At 31.3% G+C, this 19,699-nt stretch overlaps 1 long non-coding RNA gene across 2 annotated transcripts; it reads left to right on the top strand.

Annotated features, from left to right (window-relative positions):
• LOC127714411 (uncharacterized) lies at nt 1–11,493 on the top strand. Of its 2 annotated transcripts, none has more exons than XR_007987720.1 (5): nt 1–165; nt 8,407–8,470; nt 8,881–9,003; nt 10,366–10,526; nt 11,070–11,493. It is a non-coding gene; the product is annotated as an uncharacterized LOC127714411 (long non-coding RNA). The 2 variants fall into 2 exon arrangements; XR_007987719.1 differs by lacking the exon at nt 8,407–8,470 and adding an exon at nt 8,278–8,385.
• Nucleotides 11,494–19,699: the final 8,206 nt, after the last annotated feature.

Raw genomic sequence — 19,699 nt, 5'->3', positions numbered from 1 at the left:
AGGACACAATAATAACAGGAACTGTTCCTGTTGCAGTATACAATTAAATGGAATCCCTCATAAGACACTTCCGGTAATAAAATCAGACCTGTGAATGTAATGGAGATCAATATAATTTCGGCAATTGTTTTTCATTACATTTGAATTTAACTTTTCCATTATCTGGTAAGTGAGACTAATTGTCGTTGTGAACGCAACAAATATTATTGTATCATTTAATGTATAGGTTGCAATTCTGTAAATATAGACAATGCAATTTCCCATAGGAACTCCCTTTGCGGCTAAAACTGTGACACTTTTACTATGAAGTTTCGTGAAAAATAATATCCTAGAACGGAAAGTTTATATGCACTACTATTTTATTCAAAGGTCAAAATATAGGGCTGTGCGGCATATTTTCAACATTTATATGCCCTGAACTTCTAAGAGTTTAAACTTATACTAAAATTCTATACTACCCTTACCTCCATTTTTGGACCTCCTAAGAATTAAAATTTAGGCGCTACCATGTTTTTCTATACTGGTTACATTCCCAAGTGATGTCTCTATGAAATGAAACACAGAGATCATAAATGGGAACCAGTACGTTAACAAATTAACATATCTATGAATATTATATATCTCCCCAAAAGAGGCGTGGTTTGAGAAACAGCTGTATTTACAAAGTGCAACCTATACAAACATTTATTCAAATAGAAAACTCTCTAAAAACACTTTTTCTCACAACAATACTTATTTATCCGAATTATAGCCTTAAAGAAATCACTGCATATACTCTAAGTTTCCTTTTACAGTACATTTTATACCCCTACCCCTGTTTCATTTTTTTAAAGAATTTGAAAACAAGACTTTAATTATTGCCAGCTTACCCTATGTGCATGTTTTCTGACATGAACTGTCTAAAACCTGTTTGAAACTATTCTGATAACAAATTGAATGCATTTTAAAATACTTTAGATGAAATGTTTAGTAGTTAATCATTCCAACATTCAAGATTATACAAAGTATCCAATCCTGCCTGTGTCTCCAGTCTACATCTTATTGTATGCCTATTTGTCAATGAAAGTTCACAATTTCTGCCTCAAATGGTCAGTTTAGAATTCATGTTACAACAGTATCATCCCTAACCATATATCTAACATAAGTTAGTTAATATATGAACTAGAAGTGTTTAAACAAAGCTATAATTGCAAAAGTTGTATTTATGAAGATATCAGTCTGGTGCATAAATTCATTAAAAGTTTAATAGAAATGACTGCTTACATCTTATTTTTGCATAACTTCCTAGCACAGTTATTGTTTTCTTTACAAAAGACCTTTAAAATAATTAAATCATAGCATTTAGAAGTTAAATTATCTGTTTTATGACCCAGGGGGAGGCATTTTTCTCTGTTTTTTGCCCCTGGGGCCTCACATTTCCTAAATTATTTCCCTGTTTCTAGCAATGTGGAATATTTGGTATATATTCAGGATAGAACACACTGTTTTAAGTTTTATTGAGATCTTTTTGTAATTCTAGCTTGTACTTTTTATGCCGCAGTCACAAAAAAGCACATTTAGGTGTCACGGCTTACTTTTGGGTTATCGACAGGACAAAAACACCCCACCAAAAATATTTAAGAAGGATCAATGAGTTGCAATGACTGCGAAGAGTAAATATAAGCACTTCTGAACAATTTAAATTACAAATAGGCATATATTATGAATTTATTTTTAATTCAGGGCTTTAAGTATACAATGCATACTGTAAACTGTGAATTTATGCTGACTCATCATAGTTTAGGCCCAGGATTTTCTCAATCTTCATGAAATATTTATAAAACTTCATAATTGAGTTAAATTCTTCAAAATCTCTGAGATAAACAAGATTTTGTGAAATTCTGTATGTTCTAATTTTTAACCCTATATAGGTTGCAATTCTGTAAATATAGACAATGCAATTTCCAATAGGAACTCCCTTTGCGGCTAAAACTGTGACACTTTTACTATGAAGTTTCGTGAAAAATAATATCCTAGAACGGAAAGTTTATATGCACTACTATTTTATTCAAAGGTCAAAATATAGGGCTGTGCGGCATATTTTCAACATTTATATGCCCTGAACTTCTAAGAGTTTAAACTTATACTAAAATTCTATACTACCCTTACCTCCATTTTTGGACCTCCTAAGAATTAAAATTTAGGCGCTACCATGTTTTTCTATACTGGTTACATTCCCAAGTGATGAAACACAGAGATCATAAATGGGAACCAGTACGTTAACAAATTAACATATCTATGAATATTATATATCTCCCCAAAAGAGGCGTGGTTTGAGAAACAGCTGTATTTACAAAGTGCAACCTATAAGGCTTCTATATGCATCACGAATAATTGTTTATGGAACCTTTATTCCAACCGTACTATAACGCAATTTATCGCAAAATGCTAAGCGTGGGTTGGCTTTGTGTAAAGAATTTGGTAACGACATATTCTGTACCCATACGCATCATTACTATTTTGGATTCGAAAACAATATTTCTTCTAACTTGCTAGTTCAACTAGGTATTTTTCAGTGAAAAGTCGTAAAGCAAAATAAATAAAATTTTGCTTGATTTTTTTCAGTAATGGTTCATAAAATACATGTGAAAGAATTAATTGCTTGAAAGGAGATAACATAAAATAAATTGTCCTAGCTATAAATATCTGTTCAGAATTTAAAAACTTTTGCCGTATTGCTCAAAATACTCTTCAATCTTTTGCTTAAAGCTGTACCGCTTGAAATCTATCAATTGTTTTTGTTGTTGTCATGTAATATTTATAATCTAATTTATATTAATATTTTTTTCTTGAAACTATTATAATGTTTTTTTCATAGTATTCATAATACTGTTTGTGATACATATCGTTTCAAGACCGGTATTGATTACAAGTAGACAGGTATATTAAATTTGATAAACGTGATTTTGTATAGAGTATAAAAACACATCTACTACTGATGGGGAAGATACAAGATTGCATGTCATTGTTTAGCACAAATAAAATGCCAGCTCAAAATATCTAACATTATACTTGTATAAAGGAGTTTCATTTAATGTAAGAATTTGCTACTGAAAGCAAAAAGTTTAAAAAAAGCTGTTGACATGGAATTTTAAAAGGTCTTTTCTCTATTTGCCAATGTGTATACTACTCCCAAATAAGAAAACTAATGCTGATTAGTTTTCAATTCGTGTTAAAAATTCAGTTTCCTCGTATTTCACTACTTTATTGTAAACATAAACTGCTGGATTGTACTGTTCCGTTCCAGATATCAAATAAGGTTTTCTACTATAGATAAATAAAAAAAGACAAGATTTTTTATGTCATTTAATCAGTATCTAGATAACAAAAATGATCTGGGTTTTATCTACTTTGGGCCATCGTACGACTATCCACAATGAGCAAACCCTATTTTAATTATTCAATTAATTTATTCAGTTTTTCAATACACTTGGCGGATTTGTGCACCATTTCCTGACGTTGCGAATTAGAAATTTCCGCATGTAGAATTGAATTCCCTTCTTGAATTTCCGTGTTTAACGTATTCCTGTATCTGGTTCTAACACCTTTCATATGGCTCAAAGTCGTCATCTTGTATTCGTTTGAAGTTAACAGAATTGTTCCCTATTCCCGGGTTCCGGCACCATAAAATGTTGTGAAGTCCTTGTCACACAAGCATTTGAAATTGGATATTTTGATAGTATAAAAAACTCACATTACTTTTTTATTATTTATTCCATCAGTAACATCGATACATATACAATAACCTTATTTTTCTTTGATTAAGCTCTTCTGGCTTTATATAGCAAATATGAAACAATGAAAGGAGCGCATTTAACAATGACAGGATCATATTAAACAAAGGAAGGAGTTTTAAACAAAGAACGGAGTTAAGTTAAACAATTAACGGATCTTTAAATACATTATAACAAAAGGAGTAATAAGCGGAGTGCAATTTTAAATACATGTTCACGCTTCGCGACAACAAAAGGCCCCGACATGACAAAATGTACAAAACAACGGTCTGATTTATGATAAACAAAAATAAACAAGAAAAAAAGAAGAAAAAAAAAAAAAGGAGGACAACAGCCAATGATAACACCACTGAATTACATGCTCTGATTTGGATTAGACTTGAATGAACATGTTTGCAATCATTCATCCCTTCCCTAATATTGGATAGTAGTAAAACAGTGCAACGTAATAACAAGTTGTAAATATCAGTTGGAAAGGTTTTATACCCGCAGGCTTAGATGACCATAGCCATATTTGGCACAAAATTCTGAATGTATTTTTCCTACCCACAAATAATTGAGCCTTGCAACTTATTTGATAGCAAAAGAAATTTTGTGTCGAGTGTAAGCGATACGCGTGTCTGGCGTACAAAATGATAAACCTGGTATATTGTACTATATTTTTAAAACATTGGACCCAACCCCTTATATCGGTAAGTTGACCTGTTTGTGTACACCTATCTTTATCTTTCAATCTTTAAGGAGCGTAATTTCAATTATGTGATTCGAATGGGATAAACACGAGCACGTTTTACTTTAATTTAGTATATAATGTTCAGATGTATTGGTGAACCTTGTTTTAATTAGTAAGTGTAACTCTTTTGGAAACTTTTGAATTATCGTTTGAAGTGAATAAATGCATGCATCGTATACATGTAGCCTGTTTAATGCGTGCCATATTAAATGTCTAGTCGAAAACAAAAAATGCGCACTAGAGTTAACATTTTCTTTTGGGGAGGGATATATTATAGAATTGCAGGTAATTTTTAAATCACCTACGTGTTTCTCATTTTTATTTCATCGGTAGGCCATTAGTAGGCGTTCAGGTTTTCCTTTTGATATTGTTGGCTACTGGAATAAATAAAACACTTGTTGTGGTTATATATTGACTTGATATTCTAATTAAAATAATACAAATAATACAATGTTAACCTTTAATACTTTATCTCCGTAATATATACAGGAAATACCTATTGTCTACCAAATTCATTTTATATCATAAATAAGAAGATGTGGTATTATAACTAACAATGCATCACCTTCGGATTTTATACAGTAGTTGGAAATAACTCGGATCATTCAGTATAAAGAAAACAAAATTGCGATCACTATACGATAAAAACGTAATGAACTTTGCAAAAATGCGGCGGGGTTAATATAAATGAGAAGATGTGGTATGAGTGCCAATGAGACAAGTCACAATGTGAAAAGTAAACAATTATAGGTAAAAGTACGGCATTCAACACGGACACTTGGCTCACACCGAAACATGTTTTGTGAGATTTCAACCCACCCCTGTACCTCTAGCCAATGTAGAATTAAAAAACACACAACAATAAGCACAGTAAAATTCAGTTTAAAAGAACAAAAAAATGACAATGATAACATAAATTATCAAAGGACTTCAAACAGTTACTGACATGCCAGCTCGAGACATCAATTAAACTGATTGAAAGATTAAGTTTTCATCATATGAAAATCAAGCACATTTTTTTGCTTTGTATAGAATATTACCATAAAAGATTGGATGTGAAAAACCTGAACGTATAAAATGTCTGCACGTTCATTTATATTTACGAATGATGTCCTTGTACCGATGATAAAATTTAGTAAATGTTTTGAAAAGTTTGTGATATCGAAAACCCTGGTGTAATTATTTTTCAGTAATACAGCGATTTTTTTCGTTAAAATCAAATACGTTGTTACATAAAAGAGCGAATCGAACAAGTTGAGATATATAAACACCATAAGATGGTGACAAGGGAACGTTACCATCTAAAAATGGATAATTAAAAATAAGCAATAAAAATCATCTCCTTTATCGTAAATTTTGGTGAAAGTAAACAATTTATTTACCATTATTCCATATTTTATATTAAATTTCGTAACAAGAGACAGCTCCAAACAAAAAACACAATCTAAACCCATGTATATAAAAATAATGCATTAAAGGCTAGAGACGCACTTCTGCTAACTTTTTATAAAGATTTAAGTCAAACAAGAGTTTTGGAAAAATAATGCTTATGTACTTTAAGTAGTCCTCTCATCGCAAATGAAAGGAGAGAGTCCACATGGCTTACAATATAACATAGGGTACGACGTAAGTTTTGTTTATCATCTTGAAATTCCTACACAGTTTAACTGTTCGGATGGCCTCAACTCTGAACAAGGAAATAAAAGAGGCACATAATTTGGAAGACAGGGTCAAATTGTCGTTGCAATCATACCATCTCATTTCTTTTTTATGTCGTCAATACAGACCGCCAATTAAGTAAGATATTTAATCTGTTGTTTGATTGATACCACTGAAAAAAAAACCACTTATTACAGGTTTCGTAATATAATTTAATTTAAATTGGTAGATTATGTGAGAGGCCAGAAAGTTATTAAACTCGTCAAATTATCAAAAGAAATCGTCAATTTTAAAATCGATGCAAGATAAGTTTCATGTATATTATGACACATGTACAGTGATTGATTTTTCATAAACCAAAATTCCTATAATCATAGCTTGTTGTCCATCTTATTTCAAATTGCATTACCTAGAAACTGTATTTTTGGGATCTGCGTAATCCGTTTTTTTATCCCAGTTGTAACTTGATATTCACCGCACTCATGCATACACTAAAAATGTAAACGACATGCCTTTTAAAGTAAATAAAAATGCCTTCAATTGGTTTTAATTGAAGAATATAATTTTGAATTCGTATTATCTTTAACGTTGACCATTTCTGTTGAAAAATGCTGACAAATGCAGCAAAACCATCTGAAACTAAGATTTATTGAATAACATTGAATATGCAACCAACTCCTCATTTAACTAGTAATTCTTTAGAAACGAACATTTTGACTAAAGTCGTTCTAAAACCAAAAAGGCAAAAAAGGTGGGAAGATTCTAAACTTCATTATGTAGCAGGCCATCGCTTAAAAATACAAAGAGAACAATGGTGTAGTTGATACAACAATTTTGATCTCGTACGGTGATTATGACGGTATATTGATTACACTTAACATCCAAAAAACCTTGCTTATTGACGGAAGTTTAGTTGAGGTTGAGGACATTATAAGACATCAAAGTAATAGTAAAACATTATAACACTTAATGACGTTCAAGGCTCATGAACATTTGGAGAGGTCTAGATCTATTTTGAGACCTGAATCTTCCTAAATTATGTTGTCAATCTTCGGAGACGATAATGATAAAGATAAGAAATCAAATCAGTACAATAAAATCACTAAAATAAAATATAAAAGCGGTATGCCGTGTTGACAAAAAACCAAAACAAAACAACAATAAACAGATCAGTATCAAAGAACTGTTGCTGTTCCTAAAAGCAAGCAAGCTAAATTTATAAATATGTATAATATTGCTGGACCACTTCGATGATTTCTTTAACAATCAATATACATGCGCTAGGTGTATTGCCAGGTATGTTCTTACTAATACTAATACCGTGTAACGGGTTTTTTTCGCGTGTGTTTACTTTTCGCTTTGTTCGCGGCTTCTAAAGAAACGCGAAAATTTGACCCCGCGTAAATTTCCCTGCAGATTCCTTGATTTATCGCTGTCTAAACGTTTCATATATTATACTGTTAATTGTCAAGTTTACACGAAATTGATATGCAAACTCATTTCACCCTAAAGGTGAAATTACAATATTCTTTAAAATCAGTCGTTTGTGTTTCGGCAGATCACAAAAGTGTGCATCATTGATGAAGATCTCTGTTTTCATAATAATTAGATTGACTAATCATACATGTCATTCTATTGTGACAACACAACAATCAGTGGCATGTCTAAAAACGTTACGGTAATTAGCGCTGACCAATTGAGTGTTGTCATTACCCAAACATTACGTGTATTTTAGTTTGAAGTACTCGTATTTATTTGTTATCGATTCTCTGTCAGTCAATAAAGTTTATATTGTTTACAACAATTCAATACGGTGATTTTTTCGCGTGTATTTTCCCATTCAGCGAAAATTATACACAGTGAAAATTTAACCTGCCCATTTTGTGATCAAATCGCGAAAAAAAGCCGACGCGAAAAAAAAACCGATATACGGTACATATAGGAGTAGTGACTTATCCACAATGCCATGAACGGGCAACATTTCTTGTATATAATATTAATATATTACAACCGAGTACTCGCACATCAGCCATATTTTCTGTTTTCCCTAGTATTTATATAGTTTCGTAATTTGTATAGTATTTAATTACTGTTATTATTTTTTTCATCCAGATTAACAACAACGCGTCCAATTACAAAATTACCAACGCGGAGGACGGGTTTTGGATTGAATGGAGATTATTCTATACATACAAACGTTGTTCGTTCTAAACCAATAATGTAAATATTTTATTATTGTAGCGTGTTATCTATTTCCCGCATGAAGAGATATTTCTCAAATCAATCTGAACGGAGTGTGAAATAAGTAAGCTATACGATACACACGTTAATTTGGTAAACCTATCCTGCAATGGGTTACGAAATTGAGACATTGCCATAAATACTCGTTATTCCCCTTATCAATAGAAGTTATGACTTCTTCAATAATATTCAAAAGGCTCACAAAATTCAACTTTATTATTCTTTTTATCATTTTTTATTTTATTCTAAAGCGTTAAAAACTGCTAACATAACTCTGGGTTCCTGAGAAATCATCTCAAAAGTGTAAGCGGTATTATATTTCTGGTTACGTAAAATTCATTTAATGTCGTAGTCCTTCAATTTTAAGACCAGCAAAGGCAATTACTACTTTTCCGCCTTTTTTAAATTTATCTTTGTGTATGATATCAATTGCAAAACGCATTTCTTTTGTAAACTGCCATAAACAATTCATAGTTTCAGAAAACCGACACTGTCGAGAGGATCTCCAAGAAATACTAGACAGGAAACAGGATATACGATATACACGTATTCAATGGATAACTCTTATGAGACGAAGACAAGTTCTGGAACTATTGCGTAAGGAACGAGTAAACAATTAAAATTAGTTATATGTGATTTTTTTGGTATTTAGCTTGAGTTTTGAATTTCGTTTTTGTCTTTTTTTTAGTCGTATAGCTTCTAACGTTGCAGCGAATTCACGCTTTCCTGGCTTTCTAATGTTTAGGTTTAAGCGTTTCTGGTGTAGGAAAATCCAGAAAAGCTCTTCGGACGCACGAAATGTATGACCAATTAGTTCGGTTAAAGCAAAACAGTTTAATTTAGTAAACACTTATAGTGATATGATTTATATTTCTTTCTACACTTGGGGTAATTTGAAACACCCGGGCACTTGTGGTGATATCATTAATATTTCTTTCTACACTTGGGGTAATTTGAAACACCCGGGCACTTGTGGTGATATAATTTATATTTCTTTCTACACTTGAGGTAATTTGAAACACCCGGGCACTTGTGGTGATATGATTTATATTTCTTTCTACACTTGGGATAATTTGAAACGACCGGGCACTTGTGGTGATATGATTTATATTTCTTTTTACACTTGGGGTAATTTAAAACACCCGGGCACTTGTTGTGATATGATTTATATTTCTTTCTACACTTGGGGTAATTTGAAACACCTGGGCACTTGTGGTTATATGATTTATATTTCTTTCTACACTTGGGGTAATTTGAAACACCCGGGCACTTGTGGTGATATGATTTATATTTCTTTCTACACTTGGGGTAATTTGAAACACCCGGGCACTTGTGGTGATATGATTTATATTTCTTTCTACACTTGGGATAATTTGAAACAACCGGGCACTTGTCGTGATATGATTTATATTTCTTTTTACACTTGGGGTAATTTAAAACACCCGGGCATTTGTTGTGATATGATTTATATTTCTTTCTACACTTGGGGTAATTTGAAACACCTGGGCACTTGTGGTTATATGATTTATATTTCTTTCTACACTTGGGGTAATTTGAAACACCCGGGCACTTGTGGTGATATGATTTATATTTCTTTCTACACTTGGGGTAATTTGAAACACCCGGGTGTTTGTCTGGGTTCATTTTTTGCATGTGAGTTTATGACAAACAGATTCCCATTAAATAGTTTTGATGCATTCTGTAATCGAATAAAAGATTACAATTGACGGACGAAGATTTGTGAGACAGAGACAGTGAATGACAGAAGACAAAATATGATAATGTTACATCTTTTGTTTCTGATTGTTGTCTTAGAGAAGTATATTTGAACTATGATTTGAAGTTTTCAAAAATGCAATTTACACATTAAACCTTTGATTTGAAGTTTTCAGAAATACAATTTATATTTAAATATTTAGTTTGTTGTAAACAAATAATTAAACTTTTAATTCGTTTTAGAGCAGTTGTAGTGCCCTTTGCAGTTATCATCTCCTGCTGTCTGTCTTGCTGTCGATACTACGTGAGGAACGAAAATGCAAAGAAACTAAAAAATATCAGACGTATTCAACAATCAAGATCCTTACAACAAACCAACGAACACTTACAGTATCGTATTATTGGTAAGAGTTTCGGATTTGAATGTACTTTTAAGTCCTTTTTGGTATGAACACCAGGTAAAAGTTTGTATAAGATTTTGTTTTACAAAAACATGGCCTCAAGCTTAATTGAAGAGATATTTATTGTCGAAATACTCATCTGGAACAGTAAAACTTAAACAGTTAATGTTTTTATATCGGGACAAAACCATAACCGATTACAATCAGTAAAGCTATCGATCATTCAAGGTCTGTTAGAGATTTCAAAATACATGCATGTGTAATTTTAAGTTTTTTTTTCTTTTTAACCGAATACTTTTATAACAGATATAATTTGTATATTTTGTATCTTTTTTTAAAACCAGATACTTTATTCATTTCTTACGTCAATTATGATACAAATAAAAATCGAAACAAGAATATTATTCAAACAAAGCAAAATAAAGTTTCGAAGAGAACGATTTCAAAAAATGAAATACTATACAAAACAAACATACGGAATATATGTATAAAATAGTACAGAGTAGTCAAAATCATTAACAGTAATGGTAATAATTCTTACATCAGGTTTGTACCGTGAGAATGGGAATTCAGCTGCCTTTATTGCATATCCAAAGACGCAGGATGGTCATCGAATAGGTGGGGAAAGGCTTGACAATTTTACCTCAGATAATGACACTCGAATTAACTTACCAGACGAAACAACATATACTCCAACTAATAATCCACCAGCATACGAAGATATTATAAACCGAAATGCAGCTGCCATTGTTTCCTTTAATTCAAGGACACACAAAGTAGTTGACGAGGAAAGGCTCGCCATTTCAAACGATTCAACATCTATACCCACAGTCAATCCGCCAGCATACGAAGATGTTATATAGGAATGACGGGCGCATGCACTTGTATTTCATTACGATTTTACATACGGTGTCTGCTCATTTGTTTTATGTCTGAGTCATTACCTTGAATGAAATTAACTTTCAAATTATTATTGGCTTTTGTTTTATTTTCTCTACTGTTTTAATTGTAATTAAAATATAAATACTACTTATACTGTGATAACGATAGTTCTCTACAAACATGTTTATACATGTTATGTGATAGTTACACGTAGGTATTTGTCAAAAACAAAGCTCTATAGGTTGCACTTTGTAAATACAGCTGTTTCACAAACCAAGCCTCTGTTGGGGAGATATATAATATTCATAGATGATTAATTTTGTTTACGTACTGGTTCCCAGATATGATCTATAGTTTCATCTCGTAGAGACATAACTTCGGAATGTTACCAGTAAATATACATATGCATAGCGGTCAAATTGAAATCTGTGGAAAATCTAAAGTCAAGGTAGGCGTAGTACAGAATTTTAATGTAAGTTTAAACTCTTAGAAGTTCAGGGCGTATAGGTGTAATACCACCATTGATTTTCCCCTATTAGTCTTTGTTAAATTTGCACTTTTCAAAAAATTGTGCAGAATTTATCTTTGTTTCAAATAAAGAAATACTTAGCATGAGTAAAGTTTTATCCTGTCTAGTACTATAGAAAAAATTTCACATAACATTTCATTGCATATAAGAAAATAACCATCACTGGAAGTTAACCAATCAAATTTTCCCCCTTTTTTAACCTGTGTACAAGCTTTAGTAACCATGTAACCTCAAGTTTCCAAAATATTCTATTGAAACCCCAAATAAAGAAATAATGGTGCTTTGAAATACCCAAGATATATGTTTATGACTCAGAAATGTTTTACTGCAATGAAATGTAGGATCAATTACCTACAACTGTCAAATTCAAGGGAATATTTTTTTTCGACCTATTTTCGTATGCAACCGGATGTGACGTACTATGATTTGGTGGTATTACACCTAAAGAAGACTTTTTTGTTGAATAAACTGAATGTGACTTTTTTCCTTTGTAATACTGGTTATTTCAAGCATTCCTGTCAAGTTTTGTCATAATCAGTTCAATAGTTTGAGAAAAATCTAGTATAATGTAAGACGACATCTACAGCGATTCGAGCAAAATTTCTTCGAAAAATTCAAACCAAGCCGCATCATGATAGAATATAGTGTGGACCAATAAATGATCAAATATTTATCTCATCTGCCTACAAACAGTTGAATATGATACAAAAGATGACTTTAGGATGATAAATACTACTAATGGACCTCTTATTCTTCCTTATAAAGTCTCTTTTGGTCCATTTATACCTCTCATTTCCTCAAAATTTCTACTTTTTAAGCCAATAAATAAAAATTTTGGGGTAACTTTCAATCATTTATGATAGGAATGTTATTATAAATGATTAATTGAAGTATTCAAGCTGCTTGAACTATCCGTATAAAAGTTTACTGTCTCCAAGGAGGTTTCAATAAGTCCTTGCGTAAAACTTAAATTTACGCCGCGTTCCAGAGAGGGACATAAAAAACTTCTCTTTTGGTGAATAATTTGTTGTTACTGCTTTAAAAATAATTTCATTTACTTAAAACTATATATTTATTAAAGTATTTCTTAGGAAAAATTTTCTAGTATAGCAGAATATAAGAAATAAGGAGAAAAAGCTCCCCAAGACTCTAAGTATGGCTTGTTCTGTCAACTAATATTCATGGTAAAGTCCTATTTCAAGGAAATTTTCTCATAAAATGTATTTTGGAGACTCAATCCACTCAGAATATTTCATTATTTGTAATATTTCACTTAAATAGCAAGAAATTTTAACACATGAGAGTACTCACAAGGTCAAAGGTGCATGTACAGCTTCCCATATTAGGTGTAATACCACCATTGATTTTCCCCTATTAGTCTTTGTTAAATTTGCACTTTTCAAAAAATTGTGCAGAATTTATCTTTGTTTCAAATAAAGAAATACTTAGCATGAGTAAAGTTTTATCCTGTCTAGTACTATAGAAAAAATTTCACATAACATTTCATTGCATATAAGAAAATAACCATCACTGGAAGTTAACCAATCAAATTTTCCCCCTTTTTTAACCTGTGTACAAGCTTTAGTAACCATGTAACCTCAAGTTTCCAAAATATTCTATTGAAACCCCAAATAAAGAAATAATGGTGCTTTGAAATACCCAAGATATATGTTTATGACTCAGAAATGTTTTACTGCAATGAAATGTAGGATCAATTACCTACAACTGTCAAATTCAAGGGAATATTTTTTTTCGACCTATTTTCGTATGCAACCGGATGTGACGTACTATGATTTGGTGGTATTACACCTAAAGAAGACTTTTTTGTTGAATAAACTGAATGTGACTTTTTTCCTTTGTAATACTGGTTATTTCAAGCATTCCTGTCAAGTTTTGTCATAATCAGTTCAATAGTTTGAGAAAAATCTAGTATAATGTAAGACGACATCTACAGCGATTCGAGCAAAATTTCTTCGAAAAATTCAAACCAAGCCGCATCATGATAGAATATAGTGTGGACCAATAAATGATCAAATATTTATCTCATCTGCCTACAAACAGTTGAATATGATACAAAAGATGACTTTAGGATGATAAATACTACTAATGGACCTCTTATTCTTCCTTATAAAGTCTCTTTTGGTCCATTTATACCTCTCATTTCCTCAAAATTTCTACTTTTTAAGCCAATAAATAAAAATTTTGGGGTAACTTTCACTCATTTATGATAGGAATGTTATTATAAATGATTAATTGAAGTATTCAAGCTGCTTGAACTATCCGTATAAAAGTTTACTGTCTCCAAGGAGGTTTCAATAAGTCCTTGCGTAAAACTTAAATTTACGCCGCGTTCCAGAGAGGGACATAAAAAACTTCTCTTTTGGTGAATAATTTGTTGTTACTGCTTTAAAAATAATTTCATTTACTTAAAACTATATATTTATTAAAGTATTTCTTAGGAAAAATTTTCTAGTATAGCAGAATATAAGAAATAAGGAGAAAAAGGTCCCCAAGACTCTAAGTATGGCTTGTTCTGTCAACTAATATTCATGGTAAAGTCCTATTTCAAGGAAATTTTCTCATAAAATGTATTTTGGAGACTCAATCCACTCAGAATATTTCATTATTTGTAATATTTCACTTAAATAGCAAGAAATTTTAACACATGAGAGTACTCACAAGGTCAAAGGTGCATGTACAGCTTCCCATATTAGGTGTAATACCACCATTGATTTTCCCCTATTAGTCTTTGTTAAATTTGCACTTTTCAAAAAATTGTGCAGAATTTATCTTTGTTTCAAATAAAGAAATACTTAGCATGAGTAAAGTTTTATCCTGTCTAGTACTATAGAAAAAATTTCACATAACATTTCATTGCATATAAGAAAATAACCATCACTGGAAGTTAACCAATCAAATTTTCCCCCTTTTTTAACCTGTGTACAAGCTTTAGTAACCATGTAACCTCAAGTTTCCAAAATATTCTATTGAAACCCCAAATAAAGAAATAATGGTGCTTTGAAATACCCAAGATATATGTTTATGACTCAGAAATGTTTTACTGCAATGAAATGTAGGATCAATTACCTACAACTGTCAAATTCAAGGGAATATTTTTTTTCGACCTATTTTCGTATGCAACCGGATGTGACGTACTATGATTTGGTGGTATTACACCTAAAGAAGACTTTTTTGTTGAATAAACTGAATGTGACTTTTTTCCTTTGTAATACTGGTTATTTCAAGCATTCCTGTCAAGTTTTGTCATAATCAGTTCAATAGTTTGAGAAAAATCTAGTATAATGTAAGACGACATCTACAGCGATTCGAGCAAAATTTCTTCGAAAAATTCAAACCAAGCCGCATCATGATAGAATATAGTGTGGACCAATAAATGATCAAATATTTATCTCATCTGCCTACAAACAGTTGAATATGATACAAAAGATGACTTTAGGATGATAAATACTACTAATGGACCTCTTATTCTTCCTTATAAAGTCTCTTTTGGTCCATTTATACCTCTCATTTCCTCAAAATTTCTACTTTTTAAGCCAATAAATAAAAATTTTGGGGTAACTTTCACTCATTTATGATAGGAATGTTATTATAAATGATTAATTGAAGTATTCAAGCTGCTTGAACTATCCGTATAAAAGTTTACTGTCTCCAAGGAGGTTTCAATAAGTCCTTGCGTAAAACTTAAATTTACGCCGCGTTCCAGAGAGGGACATAAAAAACTTCTCTTTTGGTGAATAATTTGTTGTTACTGCTTTAAAAATAATTTCATTTACTTAAAACTATATATTTATTAAAGTATTTCTTAGGAAAAATTTTCTAGTATAGCAGAATATAAGAAATAAGGAGAAAAAGCTCCCCAAGACTCTAAGTATGGCTTGTTCTGTCAACTAATATTCATGGTAAAGTCCTATTTCAAGGAAATTTTCTCATAAAATGTATTTTGGAGACTCAATCCACTCAGAATATTTCATTATTTGTAATATTTCACTTAAATAGCAAGAAATTTTAACACATGAGAGTACTCACAAGGTCAAAGGTGCATGTACAGCTTCCCATATTAGGTGTAATACCACCATTGATTTTCCCCTATTAGTCTTTGTTAAATTTGCACTTTTCAAAAAATTGTGCAGAATTTATCTTTGTTTCAAATAAAGAAATACTTAGCATGAGTAAAGTTTTATCCTGTCTAGTACTATAGAAAAAATTTCACATAACATTTCATTGCATATAAGAAAATAACCATCACTGGAAGTTAACCAATCAAATTTTCCCCCTTTTTTAACCTGTGTACAAGCTTTAGTAACCATGTAACCTCAAGTTTCCAAAATATTCTATTGAAACCCCAAATAAAGAAATAATGGTGCTTTGAAATACCCAAGATATATGTTTATGACTCAGAAATGTTTTACTGCAATGAAATGTAGGATCAATTACCTACAACTGTCAAATTCAAGGGAATATTTTTTTTCGACCTATTTTCGTATGCAACCGGATGTGACGTACTATGATTTGGTGGTATTACACCTAAAGAAGACTTTTTTGTTGAATAAACTGAATGTGACTTTTTTCCTTTGTAATACTGGTTATTTCAAGCATTCCTGTCAAGTTTTGTCATAATCAGTTCAATAGTTTGAGAAAAATCTAGTATAATGTAAGACGACATCTACAGCGATTCGAGCAAAATTTCTTCGAAAAATTCAAACCAAGCCGCATCATGATAGAATATAGTGTGGACCAATAAATGATCAAATATTTATCTCATCTGCCTACAAACAGTTGAATATGATACAAAAGATGACTTTAGGATGATAAATACTACTAATGGACCTCTTATTCTTCCTTATAAAGTCTCTTTTGGTCCATTTATACCTCTCATTTCCTCAAAATTTCTACTTTTTAAGCCAATAAATAAAAATTTTGGGGTAACTTTCACTCATTTATGATAGGAATGTTATTATAAATGATTAATTGAAGTATTCAAGCTGCTTGAACTATCCGTATAAAAGTTTACTGTCTCCAAGGAGGTTTCAATAAGTCCTTGCGTAAAACTTAAATTTACGCCGCGTTCCAGAGAGGGACATAAAAAACTTCTCTTTTGGTGAATAATTTGTTGTTACTGCTTTAAAAATAATTTCATTTACTTAAAACTATATATTTATTAAAGTATTTCTTAGGAAGAATTTTCTAGTATAGGAGAATATAAGAAATAAGGAGAAAAAGGTCCCCAAGACTCTAAGTATGGCTTGTTCTGTCAACTAATATTCATGGTAAAGTCCTATTTCAAGGAAATTTTCTCATAAAATGTATTTTGGAGACTCAATCCACTCAGAATATTTCATTATTTGTAATATTTCACTTAAATAGCAAGAAATTTTAACACATGAGAGTACTCACAAGGTCAAAGGTGCATGTACAGCTTCCCATATTAGGTGTAATACCACCATTGATTTTCCCCTATTAGTCTTTGTTAAATTTGCACTTTTCAAAAAATTGTGCAGAATTTATCTTTGTTTCAAATAAAGAAATACTTAGCATGAGTAAAGTTTTATCCTGTCTAGTACTATAGAAAAAATTTCACATAACATTTCATTGCATATAAGAAAATAACCATCACTGGAAGTTAACCAATCAAATTTTCCCCCTTTTTTAACCTGTGTACAAGCTTTAGTAACCATGTAACCTCAAGTTTCCAAAATATTCTATTGAAACCCCAAATAAAGAAATAATGGTGCTTTGAAATACCCAAGATATATGTTTATGACTCAGAAATGTTTTACTGCAATGAAATGTAGGATCAATTACCTACAACTGTCAAATTCAAGGGAATATTTTTTTTCGACCTATTTTCGTATGCAACCGGATGTGACGTACTATGATTTGGTGGTATTACACCTAAAGAAGACTTTTTTGTTGAATAAACTGAATGTGACTTTTTTCCTTTGTAATACTGGTTATTTCAAGCATTCCTGTCAAGTTTTGTCATAATCAGTTCAATAGTTTGAGAAAAATCTAGTATAATGTAAGACGACATCTACAGCGATTCGAGCAAAATTTCTTCGAAAAATTCAAACCAAGCCGCATCATGATAGAATATAGTGTGGACCAATAAATGATCAAATATTTATCTCATCTGCCTACAAACAGTTGAATATGATACAAAAGATGACTTTAGGATGATAAATACTACTAATGGACCTCTTATTCTTCCTTATAAAGTCTCTTTTGGTCCATTTATACCTCTCATTTCCTCAAAATTTCTACTTTTTAAGCCAATAAATAAAAATTTTGGGGTAACTTTCACTCATTTATGATAGGAATGTTATTATAAATGATTAATTGAAGTATTCAAGCTGCTTGAACTATCCGTATAAAAGTTTACTGTCTCCAAGGAGGTTTCAATAAGTCCTTGCGTAAAACTTAAATTTACGCCGCGTTCCAGAGAGGGACATAAAAAACTTCTCTTTTGGTGAATAATTTGTTGTTACTGCTTTAAAAATAATTTCATTTACTTAAAACTATATATTTATTAAAGTATTTCTTAGGAAAAATTTTTCTAGTATAGCAGAATATAAGAAATAAGGAGAAAAAGGTCCCCAAGACTCTAAGTATGGCTTGTTCTGTCAACTAATATTCATGGTAAAGTCCTATTTCAAGGAAATTTTCTCATAAAATGTATTTTGGAGACTCAATCCACTCAGAATATTTCATTATTTGTAATATTTCACTTAAATAGCAAGAAATTTTAACACATGAGAGTACTCACAAGGTCAAAGGTGCATGTACAGCTTCCCATATTAGGTGTAATACCACCATTGATTTTCCCCTATTAGTCTTTGTTAAATTTGCACTTTTCAAAAAATTGTGCAGAATTTATCTTTGTTTCAAATAAAGAAATACTTAGCATGAGTAAAGTTTTATCCTGTCTAGTACTATAGAAAAAATTTCACATAACATTTCATTGCATATAAGAAAATAACCATCACTGGAAGTTAACCAATCAAATTTTCCCCCTTTTTTAACCTGTGTACAAGCTTTAGTAACCATGTAACCTCAAGTTTCCAAAATATTCTATTGAAACCCCAAATAAAGAAATAATGGTGCTTTGAAATACCCAAGATATATGTTTATGACTCAGAAATGTTTTACTGCAATGAAATGTAGGATCAAATACCTACAACTGTCAAATTCAAGGGAATATTTTTTTTCGACCTATTTTCGTATGCAACCGGATGTGACGTACTATGATTTGGTGGTATTACACCTATAAACGTTTAAAATATGCAGCACAGCCCTTTATTTTGAACTTTGAAAAAAATAGTAGTGCATATGAACTTTCCATTCTAGGATATAATTTTTTCAAAAATTCATAGTGAAATTGGTACAGTTTGAGCTGTAAAAGGAGTTCATACGGAAAATTGCATTGTCGATATTTACAGAAATGCAACCTTTAATCAAATGAATGGACGAATCTCTAATTTTAGAAGTAAACATAATGTTATCATAGCAAAAAAACCTAATACATATAGTGATAATAATAACAGTAAACAGAGACCTACGTAATAAAGGCATGACAAGCACAGACATACAACAGTTATTCATTATAATGTGCGTTAAAAGACTCTAAATAATCACCTTTAGTGGGAATGCTGAATTTATTTCACATAGGGCTTTTATCAAAAAAGTTTTTCATTCTGTACGTAAATTGACAGTACTTTGAGATTCTTACAAAATTAAACATTTTACA

Source organism: Mytilus californianus, unplaced genomic scaffold (assembly GCF_021869535.1).
Source record: "Mytilus californianus isolate M0D057914Y unplaced genomic scaffold, xbMytCali1.0.p SCAF_9, whole genome shotgun sequence".
Classification (NCBI taxonomy): Eukaryota; Metazoa; Mollusca; class Bivalvia; order Mytilida; family Mytilidae; genus Mytilus; species Mytilus californianus.
This window is presented reverse-complemented; position numbering and strand designations above follow the sequence as displayed.